The following is a 13,195-nucleotide window of genomic DNA, read 5'->3' as shown; positions in this document are numbered from 1 at the left end:
CAGAGTAGATTTAGCCTTGAGTTTTAGGTTATTGTCCTGATGAAAGTTGAAGTAATCTCCTAGTGTCTGGTGGAAAGCAGATTGAACCACGTTTTCCACTAGGATTTTGCCTGTGATTACCAAGCCTTTTCTTTTTTCAACCCTGTAAAACTCCCCAGTCCATGACAATTACAAGCGTACCCATAACAAAAAGTGAATTGCTTTGACATATTTTTTGCAGTATTACATTAGTGCCTTGTTTGCTAATCGGAGGCATGTTTGGAAAAATGTTACCCTGTATAGAATTCCTTCTTTGACTGTCAATTAGGTTAGTATTCTGCACAAACTACAACATTGTTGCTCCCATCCTCAGTTTTCTCCTGTCACAGCCATTAAACTCTATAACTGTTTTAAAGTCACCACTGGCCTCATGGTGAAATCCCTGATCGGTTTCCTTCCTCTCTGGCAACTGAGTTAGGAAGGACACCTGTATCTTTGTAGTGACTGGGTGCATTGATATTAATAACTTCACCATGCTCAAAGGGATATTCAGTGGCTGCTTTTTAAACATTTGAACTCATCAACCAGTATGTGCACTTCTTTGCATGGCATCGGAAAACCTCCCTGGTCTTTGTGGCTGAATCTGTGTTTGAAATGCATTGCTTGACTGAGGGACCTTTCATATAATTGTATTTATGTGGTACAGAGATGAGGTAGTCATTCAAAAAATCATGTTAAACATTATTATGGCACACAGACTGAGTCCATGCCACTTATGTATTTGGGCTTGCCATAACAAAGGGGTTGAATACTTATTGACTCAAGACATTCAGCTTTTCATTTGTAATTAATTTGTTTTAAAAAAAATATCTAAAAACCCAATTTCACTTTGACATTATATAGGGTATTGTGTATAGGCCAGTGACCAACACATTTAAATTGAATCCATTTTAAATTTAGGCTGTAACACAACAACATGTGGAAAAAGGTGTGAATACTTTCTGAAGGCATTGTACGTATCCAAACCCAGGCTTTGAGTTAGAGTACCTGTAGATGGTAAATGTCTATCTATTAGCTACACATTGCATACACACATCAATGTATTCAGGAATGGAACATGTATGATGTGAATCCATTCCTTTTTAAGCATTGAAGCATCTGTATTTGAACAGACATGAGTTCCTAAGGCCGAGTTAGTCTGGGATGTTAGTACACACAGAACGTAGGAAACTCAGTAACGGACAGGCGTGTCTCTTGTGAGAACGAGATAAAGAAGAAGAAGAATTTCTAGTTCCAATTTGCTCCAAATTAAAATACAAAATGAGTCCCTGGTGAAATCATGACCAGCTGGGGGGATTCAATAATGATGTATAAAAACACAGAAATGTAAAAAACACAATGTGAAAAACACAGACATGTAAAAGACACAATGTAAAAAACACAATGTAAAAAACACAATGTAAAAGACACAATGTAAAAGACACAATGTAAAAGACACAATGTAAAAGACACAATGTGAAAAACACAATGTAAGACACAATGTAAAAAACACAATGTGAAAAACACAATGTAAAAGACAATGTGAAAAACACAATGTAAAAAACACAATGTAAAAAACACAGATGTAAAAATTACAATGTGAAAAACACAATGTAAAAAACACAATGTGAAAAACACAATGTAAAAGACACAATGTAAAAAACACAGACGTGTAAAAAACACAATGTGAAAAACACAATGTAAAAGACACAATGTAAAAAACACAGACGTGTAAAAAACACAATGTGAAAAACACAGATGTAAAAATTACAATGTGAAAAACAATGTAAAAAACACAATGTAAATAACACAGATGTGAGAAAAATACAGACATGTAAAAAACTCAGAGATGTGATTTCATTCCTCTCTTATCACAGCCAAGCATTGAATCTAATCAAAGAGGATGCTTCCCCCCTGTCTTGAGAATGGGCTCCAGGAGACACGTTCACACAGCTTCCTACTGTGTCTGGAAACGCTTCACCCCAAAAAGATGCTTCTCCCTCAGGGGGCTTCGTGCCACAGACTGGTTCTTGCATATTGGAATCAGATCCAATGACTGTCGACCTCATGTAGTAAACAAGTGCGCTTGGTCTCTCTCTCTCTCTCTCTCTCTCTCTCTCTCTCTCTCTCTCTCTCTCTCTCTCTCTCTCTCTCTCTCTATCACTGCCAGTTATGAAACTGCGTAACTCCATCTCCCTCTTTGGTTATGTATTGGAGGTCTAATGGACTGAGGTTACATAGATGTGTGTGTTTCTTGTAACCCGAGTCCTAGTTCGTAGAGGAGACTTTAAGCCAACACATATTCATTCTTTTAGGTAATGATGACAAATTAGATGCACTGAAGGACCATTCAAAAGAGTCATGTTTCAAAGCAAACCAGGAGTCTCTTGACAGCTAAACACTCAATATAATCTCTCCGAGTACGTTAGCCCAAAATCCTCATTGACCCACTCACTGTATATCGCCTCTCTCCATTCACAACCATTCTCCATCCACAATAAGTCATCTGTTTCGGAGGCTGAAATGTGACGATGACACAGGGCCCCAAGTATGTGTTTTGGAAAGGAAGTGGTGTCATCACTCTGTTTAAAACTGTATCAGACCAAATCAAATTATATCCCAGGCGCCCTGGCACATTAAATTATCCCAAAATCCCCTTGAATACCACCAAAGACGTGGTCGCCAGTCGCTATTGACTGAAGAGTGGCCAACTGTAAATATAAAGGGTGAGCTAACAAGGCTTGCTAACAGAGAAAGTCATGAGAGAGTTATGGGGTCTGGATGAATGCAGCGTGGCGTAGTGATGTTGTAGGTCTCCGTAACTTCTTGTGACTATCTACGCTGTCACCATGTGTCTCTGTATTGAAGTATGCACGCCCGGAAGCTTAGGATGCTGCTTTGGTAAGTCCCGTGTGGCTCAGTTGGTGGAGCGTGGCACGTGCAACGCCAGCGTTGTGGGTTTGATTCCCACGGGGGACCAGTATGAAAAACAAAACAATAATTACACAGTCACTACTGTAAGTCGCTCTGGATAAGAGCATCTGCTAAATTACAAAAATGTAAGAACGGAAGCAATGCTTTGCATCTATTATCCAATAGAGAGACAGAAGCAGGCTAGCTTTGAGTTAGCATAACTTATCATCAAGTACAACACAAAACAAAATACCCGTCACATACATTTGTCCAAACCCAGCTGAGGTAAATATCAAATATCACCTTCTGATAGATGAAGATGGAGTATTGATTAAGGGTTCACCGCACTGTTCACTTGACACGTTCAAATCCAACTTTTATATCTTTAACAGAGAGGGAAAACTCAGACACAGGCTATAATTAGCTGTCCAAAAGGAACGTTAATATTTCTCAGTCTGAGTTTCCTTATCGGTTTCCTGGACAGGTTGTAATGAACAACCCCGTGAGGGTACAGCCTATGCCCCCCTACCCATCCCAGGAGGCTGTACAGCAGTGAGACAGACAGTGACACACAAATCTATCCCCTTCCACTGAGTGACAAACCGATCTGCCAGGCTGGCTGGCCGCCCAGCCTCATCGATCGATAGTCATCAGTGACCTCTTCCACTTGCCCATCACTTTAACCAAAGCTGTGGTGCACCCTCCCCTCCCTGTGAGTGTGTGTGTGCTAGAGAGAGAGAAAATGTGTGTATGGATGTGTGTGTGTGTGTGTGTCTGTGTGTGTGTGTTGTGTGTGTGTGTGTGTGTGTCTGCTAAGCATGCATTTTTATGACAAAGCCACCAGGGTGTTAAAATACTAGAATCAATTGTTTTCCTGGGTCATTGATCAATTGTCACATATGCCAGTCAAAACAGAATTATTCAAAATCCCCAGTTATTTTATGCATACAGTGTACAGTAACAAATGTTCTTATTTCTACAAGTGATGTTATTTTTAGAAGGGTACAGAGGGATTGGAAATGATTTGTTGTGGACACATTATTACCTACAACACGGTAGACTTGATTCAGATCTGGTACAATAGTGTATTGTAATGTCTAAAGTAATACATCTCTGCCACCTTTATTAAAGACTCCACAGTAATACATGTTTTTGTGATGTGTTGAATGACAGTCATCGCTGTCAGAAAAACGGTTTCCCTCTGATAAATACAGCCCTCAACAACAAAACAAACTACAGACACATTATTCAATCAAAGGCTAAATGCTAATGAGACGTGAACGAGGCAAACACATTGTGAATCTGTTAGCTTCAGAAAAGGACAAGGTGTTAATTAAGCACAGTAATTACAGTATGATTGCGTTGCTTTTTTTTGCAGTTGCAGGTCATAAAAATTTCAACGGGAGCACATTACATTACGTTACATTTCATTACATAACATTACGTTACATTACATTACATTACGTTACATTACATTACATAACATTACGTTACATTACATTACATAACATTACTTTACTTTACATTACATTACATTACATTACATTACATTACGTTACATTACATTACATAACATTACTTTACATTACATTACATTACATGACTTTAAATTACATTACATTACATAACTTTACTTTACTTTACATTACATTACATTACATAACATTACTTTACATTACATTACTTTACATTACATTACATTACATAACTTTACATCACATAGCTTAACTTTACATTACTTTACGTTACATTACTTTACATTACATTACTTTACATTACATTACATTACATTCCATCACATTACTTTACATTACTTCACATTACATTACTTTACATTACATTACATTACTTTATATTACACGACTTTACATTACATTACTTTACATTACTTCACATTACATTACATTACATTACTTTACATTACATTACATTACATGACTTTATATTACATGACTTTACATTACATTACATTACTTTACATTACATTACTTTACTTTACATTACATTACATTACTTTACATTACATTACATTACTTTATATTACATTACTTTACATTACATTACATTACTTTACATTACTTTACTTTACATTACATTACTTTACATTACATGACTTTACATTACATTACATGACTTTACATTACATTACATGACTTTACATTACATTACTTTACTTTACGTTACATTACTTGGCAGCGTTAACAGGTGCCAGCCGGCCCCTGAACACTCACATAATCACACTCAGGCAAGCACACCCTTTTAGTTAGCCAATCCAGTCTCCTTATTCCCCATCTAGCCGTCCTCTAGCAGAGAAAGAGCAGCCTGCAACCCATTTTAAATTCTCCTAGCATAAGTGTGCCTTGTCCAGATTCTTACAGCAGGAACCCACCAAGGCTTTGGTTCAAAATTAGACGGCCACCCTGAACAGCCTGATCTACTCTAACCATTTCCTGAACAACCTGCTCTGCTCTAACCATTTCTCAGCTGAAGCAGCCTTTCTCTTCCCCCTCATTTTAAAATAAGGGCATCAAGTCGATCAGGCGCCGGCGAGCCACCGTTGGGACGGCGGTGAAATGACAAGCGAGTTTCTCCATGATTTATTCCGTTCTGGCGCAGTTGAGCGGCTGTCTCCGTTGACGAACGCGGTGTGCTGCACCTGCCTGGGAAAATCTGCATCTGTTACATGAGCTGTGCTTCTACAACACGACATGTTGTCAGAGTGGCAGGCTTGTCTCCCTGCTCTCTGCATGGTAGCTGCACTGCTACTACTGCTCAGGTCTACTGGGACCAGGCACTGATACAAAGTTTCCAACATGCTGACGGACTTCATGCATATGGGCTGTGATTGATACCGTGGATACATTTGAACCATAATAAATGACAGTGTTGTAGCCCATTATAAATGCACAGCACTCATATATTCAGATCTGACAACATAAGGTAGAGCCTAACCATACCCTCTATATACTGAACAACAACGAGACAGAGACACAGAGAGACAGACAGAAGGGCAGATGGGAAGACAGACAGACAGACATGATTTTAATAATGACATTTGTTTTTTTGAATTACAGCCCTGGAGGTCCAACCTTGATGATCAGTGCTTCCACAGTTAGTCATTGAAGTGTATGCTAATCCCCTATACCAGGAGGCAAACCCCCTCCGCCAGGGAGATGTTTATGTTCAGCAACGAAGCGCGGCAAATATCCCGTTCATAATCATATCTACTAATACTAAGAAATGAAGATAGTTCAAATGGTGACCTTAAACCAGTTTGATTCAAACAAAAGCCCAACTTTAGCTCAGTTTAATCAGGATTTAGTTGGACTGTTCCTGATAGTAACCAACATGATCAAGTTCACCATGGTGAAATACTGAGATTTCAATAATTAGCTGAGAGCAGCAGCCTACAGACATGTGAGCAGGAGGGAGGCTGTATCAACATCAGCCTGGTTGTCACTGCCCACATCACTGTCCCTGTCAACCCTCAGCTCCAGACCAACTGTCCCTGTCAACCCTCAGCTCCAGACCACTGTCCCTGTCAACCCTCAGCTCCAGACCACTGTCCCTGTCAACCCTCAGCTCCAGACCAACTGTCCCTGTCAACCCTCAGCTCCAGACCAACTGTCCCTGTCAACCCTCAGCTCCAGACCAACTGTCCCTGTCAACCCTCAGCTCCAGACCAACTGTCCCTGTCAACCCTCAGCTCCAGACCGACCCTGTCAACCCTCAGCTCCAGACCAACTGCCCCTGTCAACACTCAGCTCCAGACCACTGGCCCTGTCAACCCTCAGCTCCAGACCAACCCTCCCTGTCAACCCTCAGCTCCAGACCAACTGTCCCTGTCAACACTCAGCTCCAGACCAACTGTCCCTGTCAACACTCAGCTCCAGACCACTGGCCCTGTCAACCCTCAGCTCCAGACCAACCCTCCCTGTCAACCCTCAGCTCCAGACCAACTGTCCCTGTCAACACTCAGCTCCAGACCAACTGTCCCTGTCAACCCTCAGCTCCAGACCAACTGTCCCTGTCAACCCTCAGCTCCAGACCAACTCTCCCTGTCAACACTCAGCTCCAGACCAACTGTCCCTGTCAACCCTCAGCTCCAGACCAACTCTCCCTGTCAACCCTCAGCTCCAGACCACTGTCCCTGTCAACCCTCAGCTCCAGACCAACTGTCCCTGTCAACCCTCAGCTCCAGACCAACTGTCCCTGTCAACACTCAGCTCCAGACCAACTGTCCCTGTCAACCGTCAGCTCCAGACCACTGTCCCTGTCAACACTCAGCTCCAGACCAACTGTCCCTGTCAACCCTCAGCTCCAGACCACTGTCCCTGTCAACACTCAGCTCCAGACCAACTGTCCCTGTCAACCCTCAGCTCCAGACCACTGTCCCTGTCAACACTCAGCTCCAGACCAACTGCCCCTGTCAACCCTCAGCTCCAGACCAACTTTCCCTGTCAACCCTCAGCTCCAGACCAACTGTCCCTGTCAACACTCAGCTCCAGACCAACTGCCCCTGTCTACACTCAGCTCCAGACCAACTGTCCCTGTCAACACTCAGCTCCAGACCACTGGCCCTGTCAACCCTCAGCTCCAGACCAACTGTCCCTGTCAACACTCAGCTCCAGACCACTGTCCCTGTCAACCCTCAGCTCCAGACCAACCCTCCCTGTCAACCCTCAGCTCCAGACCAACTGTTCCTGTCAACACTCAGCTCCAGACCAACTGTCCCTGTCAAACCTCAGCTCCAGACCAACCCTCCCTGTCAACCCTCAGCTCCAGACCAACTGTCCCTGTCAACACTCAGCTCCAGACCACTGGCCCTGTCAACCCTCAGCTCCAGACCAACTGTCCCTGTCAACACTCAGCTCCAGACCACTGTCCCTGTCAACCCTCAGCTCCAGACCAACCCTCCCTGTCAACACTCAGCTCCAGACCAACTGTCCCTGTCAACACTCAGCTCCAGACCACTGGCCCTGTCAACCCTCAGCTCCAGACCAACCCTCCCTGTCAACACTCAGCTCCAGACCACTGGCCCTGTCAACCCTCAGCTCCAGACCAACTGTCCCTGTCAACCCTCAGCTCCAGACCAACTGTCCCTGTCAACACTCAGCTCCAGACCAACTGGCCCTGTCAACACTCAGCTCCAGACCACTGGCCCTGTCAACCCTCAGCTCCAGACCAACCCTCCCTGTCAACCCTCAGCTCCAGACCAACTGTCCCTGTCAACACTCAGCTCCAGACCAACTGTCCCTGTCAACCCTCAGCTCCAGACCAACTGTCCCTGTCAACCCTCAGCTCCAGACCAACTCTCCCTGTCAACACTCAGCTCCAGACCAACTGTCCCTGTCAACCCTCAGCTCCAGACCAACTCTCCCTGTCAACCCTCAGCTCCAGACCACTGTCCCTGTCAACCCTCAGCTCCAGACCAACTGTCCCTGTCAACCCTCAGCTCCAGACCAACTGTCCCTGTCAACACTCAGCTCCAGACCAACTGTCCCTGTCAACCGTCAGCTCCAGACCACTGTCCCTGTCAACACTCAGCTCCAGACCAACTGTCCCTGTCAACCCTCAGCTCCAGACCACTGTCCCTGTCAACACTCAGCTCCAGACCAACTGTCCCTGTCAACCTCAGCTCCAGACCACTGTCCCTGTCAACACTCAGCTCCAGACCAACTGCCCCTGTCAACCCTCAGCTCCAGACCAACTTTCCCTGTCAACCCTCAGCTCCAGACCAACTGTCCCTGTCAACACTCAGCTCCAGACCAACTGCCCCTGTCTACACTCAGCTCCAGACCAACTGTCCCTGTCAACACTCAGCTCCAGACCACTGGCCCTGTCAACCCTCAGCTCCAGACCAACTGTCCCTGTCAACACTCAGCTCCAGACCACTGTCCCTGTCAACCCTCAGCTCCAGACCAACCCTCCCTGTCAACCCTCAGCTCCAGACCAACTGTTCCTGTCAACACTCAGCTCCAGACCAACTGTCCCTGTCAAACCTCAGCTCCAGACCAACCCTCCCTGTCAACCCTCAGCTCCAGACCAACTGTCCCTGTCAACACTCAGCTCCAGACCACTGGCCCTGTCAACCCTCAGCTCCAGACCAACTCTCCCTGTCAACACTCAGCTCCAGACCACTGTCCCTGTCAACCCTCAGCTCCAGACCAACCCTCCCTGTCAACACTCAGCTCCAGACCAACTGTCCCTGTCAACACTCAGCTCCAGACCACTGGCCCTGTCAACCCTCAGCTCCAGACCAACCCTCCCTGTCAACACTCAGCTCCAGACCACTGGCCCTGTCAACCCTCAGCTCCAGACCAACTGTCCCTGTCAACCCTCAGCTCCAGACCAACTGTCCCTGCCAACACTCAGCTCCAGACCAACTGTCCCTGTCAACCCTCAGCTCCAGACCAATTGGCCCTGTCAACACTCAGCTCCAGACCAACTGTCCCTGTCAACCCTCAGCTCCAGACCAACTGTCCCTGTCAACCCTCAGCTCCAGACCACTGCCCCTGTCAACCCTCAGCTCCAGACCAACTGTCCCTGTCAACCCTCAGCTCCAGACCACTGTCCCTGTCAACACTCAGCTCCAGACCAACTGTCCCTGTCAACCCTCAGCTCCAGACCACTGTCCCTGTCAACACTCAGCTCCAGACCAACTGTCCCTGTCAACCCTCAGCTCCAGACCACTGTCCCTGTCAACACTCAGCTCCAGACCAACTGCCCCTGTCTACACTCAGCTCCAGACCAACTGTCCCTGTCAACACTCAGCTCCAGACCACTGTCCCTGTCAACACTCAGCTCCAGACCAACTGCCCCTGTCAACCCTCAGCTCCAGACCAACTTCCCCTGTCAACCCTCAGCTCCAGACCAACTGTCCCTGTCAACACTCAGCTCCAGACCAACTCCCCCTGTCAACCCTCAGCTCCAGACCAACTGCCCCTGTCAACCCTCAGCTCCAGACCAACTTCCCCTGTCAACCCTCAGCTCCAGACCAACTTCCCCTGTCAACCCTCAGCTCCAGACCAACTGTCCCTGTCAACACTCAGCTCCAGACCACTGGCCCTGTCAACACTCAGCTCCAAACCAACTGTCCCTGTCAACACTCAGCTCCAGACCACTGGCCCTGTCAACCCTCAGCTCCAGACCAACTGTCCCTGTCAACACTCAGCTCCAGACCACTGGCCCTGTCAACCCTCAGCTCCAGACCAACCCTCCCTGTCAACCCTCAGCTCCAGACCAACTGTTCCTGTCAACACTCAGCTCCAGACCAACTGTCCCTGTCAACCCTCAGCTCCAGACCAACCCTCCCTGTCAACCCTCAGCTCCAGACCAACTGACCCTGTCAACACTCAGCTCCAGACCACTGGCCCTGTCAACCCTCAGCTCCAGACCAACTGTCCCTGTCAACACTCAGCTCCAGACCACTGTCCCTGTCAACCCTCAGCTCCAGACCAACCCTCCCTGTCAACACTCAGCTCCAGACCAACTGTCCCTGTCAACACTCAGCTCCAGACCACTGGCCCTGTCAACCCTCAGCTCCAGACCAACCCTCCCTGTCAACACTCAGCTCCAGACCACTGGCCCTGTCAACCCTCAGCTCCAGACCAACTGTCCCTGTCAACCCTCAGCTCCAGACCAACTGTCCCTGCCAACACTCAGCTCCAGACCAACTGTCCCTGTCAACACTCAGCTCCAGACCAACTGTCCCTGTCAACCCTCAGCTCCAGACCACTGGTCCTGTCAACCCTCAGCTCCAGACCAACTGTCCCTGTCAACCCTCAGCTCCAGACCAACTGTCCCTGTCAACACTCAGCTCCAGACCAACTGTCCCTGTCCCTCTGATAGCCCTTAGCCTCCACATATAATCTCTCTTTCTCTCCTCCTTCCCTCAGCCCTCCCTTCTTCACTATCGCCATCTTCTCCCCCCCCCTCCTTCTCTCCCCCTCTCTCCCTCTCCCTCTCCCTTAGATGGCTGGTCTTGTCTGGCTGCAGCTGAGCATGGGGGACCCGGGGTGGGGTGCCTGACCAGCTGCCTGCAGTTCTGTGTGATGCCTGGAGAGGCCATGGAGCAGGACACCTGTCCATCTCCCACGACCCCTATTGTGAGTACAGACAGGACACTGAGGAAGAGAGGAGGGCACCGGCGCTGGTTTCAGCCAGTTCAGCCAGACTGTTGGTCTGGAGCTGAGTGTTGACAGGGGAGGTTGGTCTGGAGCTGAGGGTTGACAGGGACAGTTGGTCTGGAGCTGAGGGTTGACAGGGCCAGTGGTCTGGAGCTGAGTGTTGACAGGGACAGTTGGTCTGGAGCTGAGTGTTGACAGGGACAGTTGGTCTGGAGCTGAGGGTTGACAGGGACAGTTGGTCTGGAGCTGAGGGTTGACAGGGCCAGTGGTCTGGAGCTGAGTGTTGACAGGGAGGGTTGGTCTGGAGCTGAGGGTTGACAGGGCCAGTGGTCTGGAGCTGAGTGTTGACAGGGACAGTTGGTCTGGAGCTGAGTGTTGACAGGGAGGGTTGGTCTGGAGCTGAGGGTTGACAGGGACAGTGGTCTGGAGCTGAGTGTTGACAGGGACAGTTGGTCTGGAGCTGAGGGTTGACAGGGCCAGTGGTCTGGAGCTGAGTGTTGACAGGGACAGTTGGTCTGGAGCTGAGGGTTGACAGGGAGGGTTGGTCTGGAGCTGAGGGTTGACAGGGCCAGTGGTCTGGAGCTGAGTGTTGACAGGGACAGTTGGTTTGGAGCTGAGTGTTGACAGGGCCAGTGGTCTGGAGCTGAGTGTTGACAGGGACAGTTGGTCTGGAGCTGAGGGTTGACAGGGGAAGTTGATCTGGAGCTGAGGGTTGACAGGGGAAGTTGGTCTGGAGCTGAGGGTTGACAGTGGCAGTTGGTCTGGAGCTGAGGGTTGACAGGAGAAGTTGGTCTGGAGCTGAGTGTTGACAGGGACAGTTGGTCTGGAGCTGAGGGTTGACAGGGGAAGTTGGTCTGGAGCTGAGGGTTGACAGGGGAAGAGACAGTGGGCAGACCCTGATAGGGGGAGGGGATGGGAGGTTGAGAGGGCTGAGGGGAGGGGGAGTGATGCTCACCTGGGCTGCTTATGTACAGTACCAATCATGGAGACCACTGATGCTAATGCTAACGTTGCTAGTAAGTAATGCTACTACTAATCCAACTGGAATAACAAGTAATATACATACAACTAGTCGTTGACCCGGATAGAGACAGTGGGCAGACCCTGATAGGGGGAGGGGATGGGAGGTTGAGAGGGCTGAGGGGAGGGGGAGTGATGCTCACCTGGGCTGCTTATGTACAGTACCAATCATGGAGACCACTGATGCTAATGCTAACGTTGCTAGTAAGTAATGCTACTACTAATCCAACTGGAATAACAAGTAATATACATACAACTAGTCGTTATCAGTCATTATTATTCACACTAAACTAGTTTGAAAACAGCTATACCCAACCTCTAATGCTTTTGGCTTCAGGATGGCATCATGAGGCAAACTAGCAAAATACTGATGTAAAAAAGATTGATACCGTACCTCCCTAGCTAGCCAGCTGTAAAACATTCTGTGGGTTCACTTGCAGCTACTGCCAGCTTGATTCCTTGGGAGAAAATCACAGCAATAAAGTATTTTCGTTGCTCTCTTGTTATATGCAAATATCAGCAAGTTGTCCTTCATATTTCATGTCATAACTTTACTCCGAAGTTGTCAAAGTCATAGAACAGCGTCTGACGTTGTTATTAACATTTAAACCACAGATCAGATCTCGTCTCCAAGTGTCAAGTAGAGTCACCTCGAACAGTTATAACATATTTATGGCTTTTAGGATCAAGCATCCATGCCTCCACAGAACGCATGCATCTCTCCCCTCTCCCCTCTCCCTCCCTCCTCTCCCCTCTCCCCTCCCTCCTCTCCCCTCTCCCCTCTCCCCTTTCCCTCCCCCCTCCCCTCTCCCTCTCCCCTCTCCCCTCTCCCCTCTCCCTCCCTCCTCTCCTCTCTCCCCTCTCCCCTCTCCCCTCTCCCTCCTCTCCCCTCTCCCTCCCTCCTCTCCCCTCTCCCTTCTCCCCTCTCTCCTCTCCCTTCCCTCCTCTCCCCTCTCCCCTCCCTCCTCTCCCCTCTCCCCTCTCCCTCTCTCCTCTCCCTCTCCCCTCCCTCCTCTCCCTCTCTCCTCCCCCTCCCTCCTCTCCCCTCTCCCCTCGTCCTCCCTCCTCTCTCTCCCTCCCTCCCTCCTCTCCCCCTCCCCTCTCCCTCCCTCCTC

The sequence above is a fragment of the Oncorhynchus nerka genome, linkage group LG22, assembly GCF_034236695.1.
Source record: "Oncorhynchus nerka isolate Pitt River linkage group LG22, Oner_Uvic_2.0, whole genome shotgun sequence".
Taxonomy (NCBI): Eukaryota; Metazoa; Chordata; class Actinopteri; order Salmoniformes; family Salmonidae; genus Oncorhynchus; species Oncorhynchus nerka.
The sequence above is the reverse complement of the archived record's forward strand: the minus strand, read 5'-3'. Positions refer to the sequence as shown.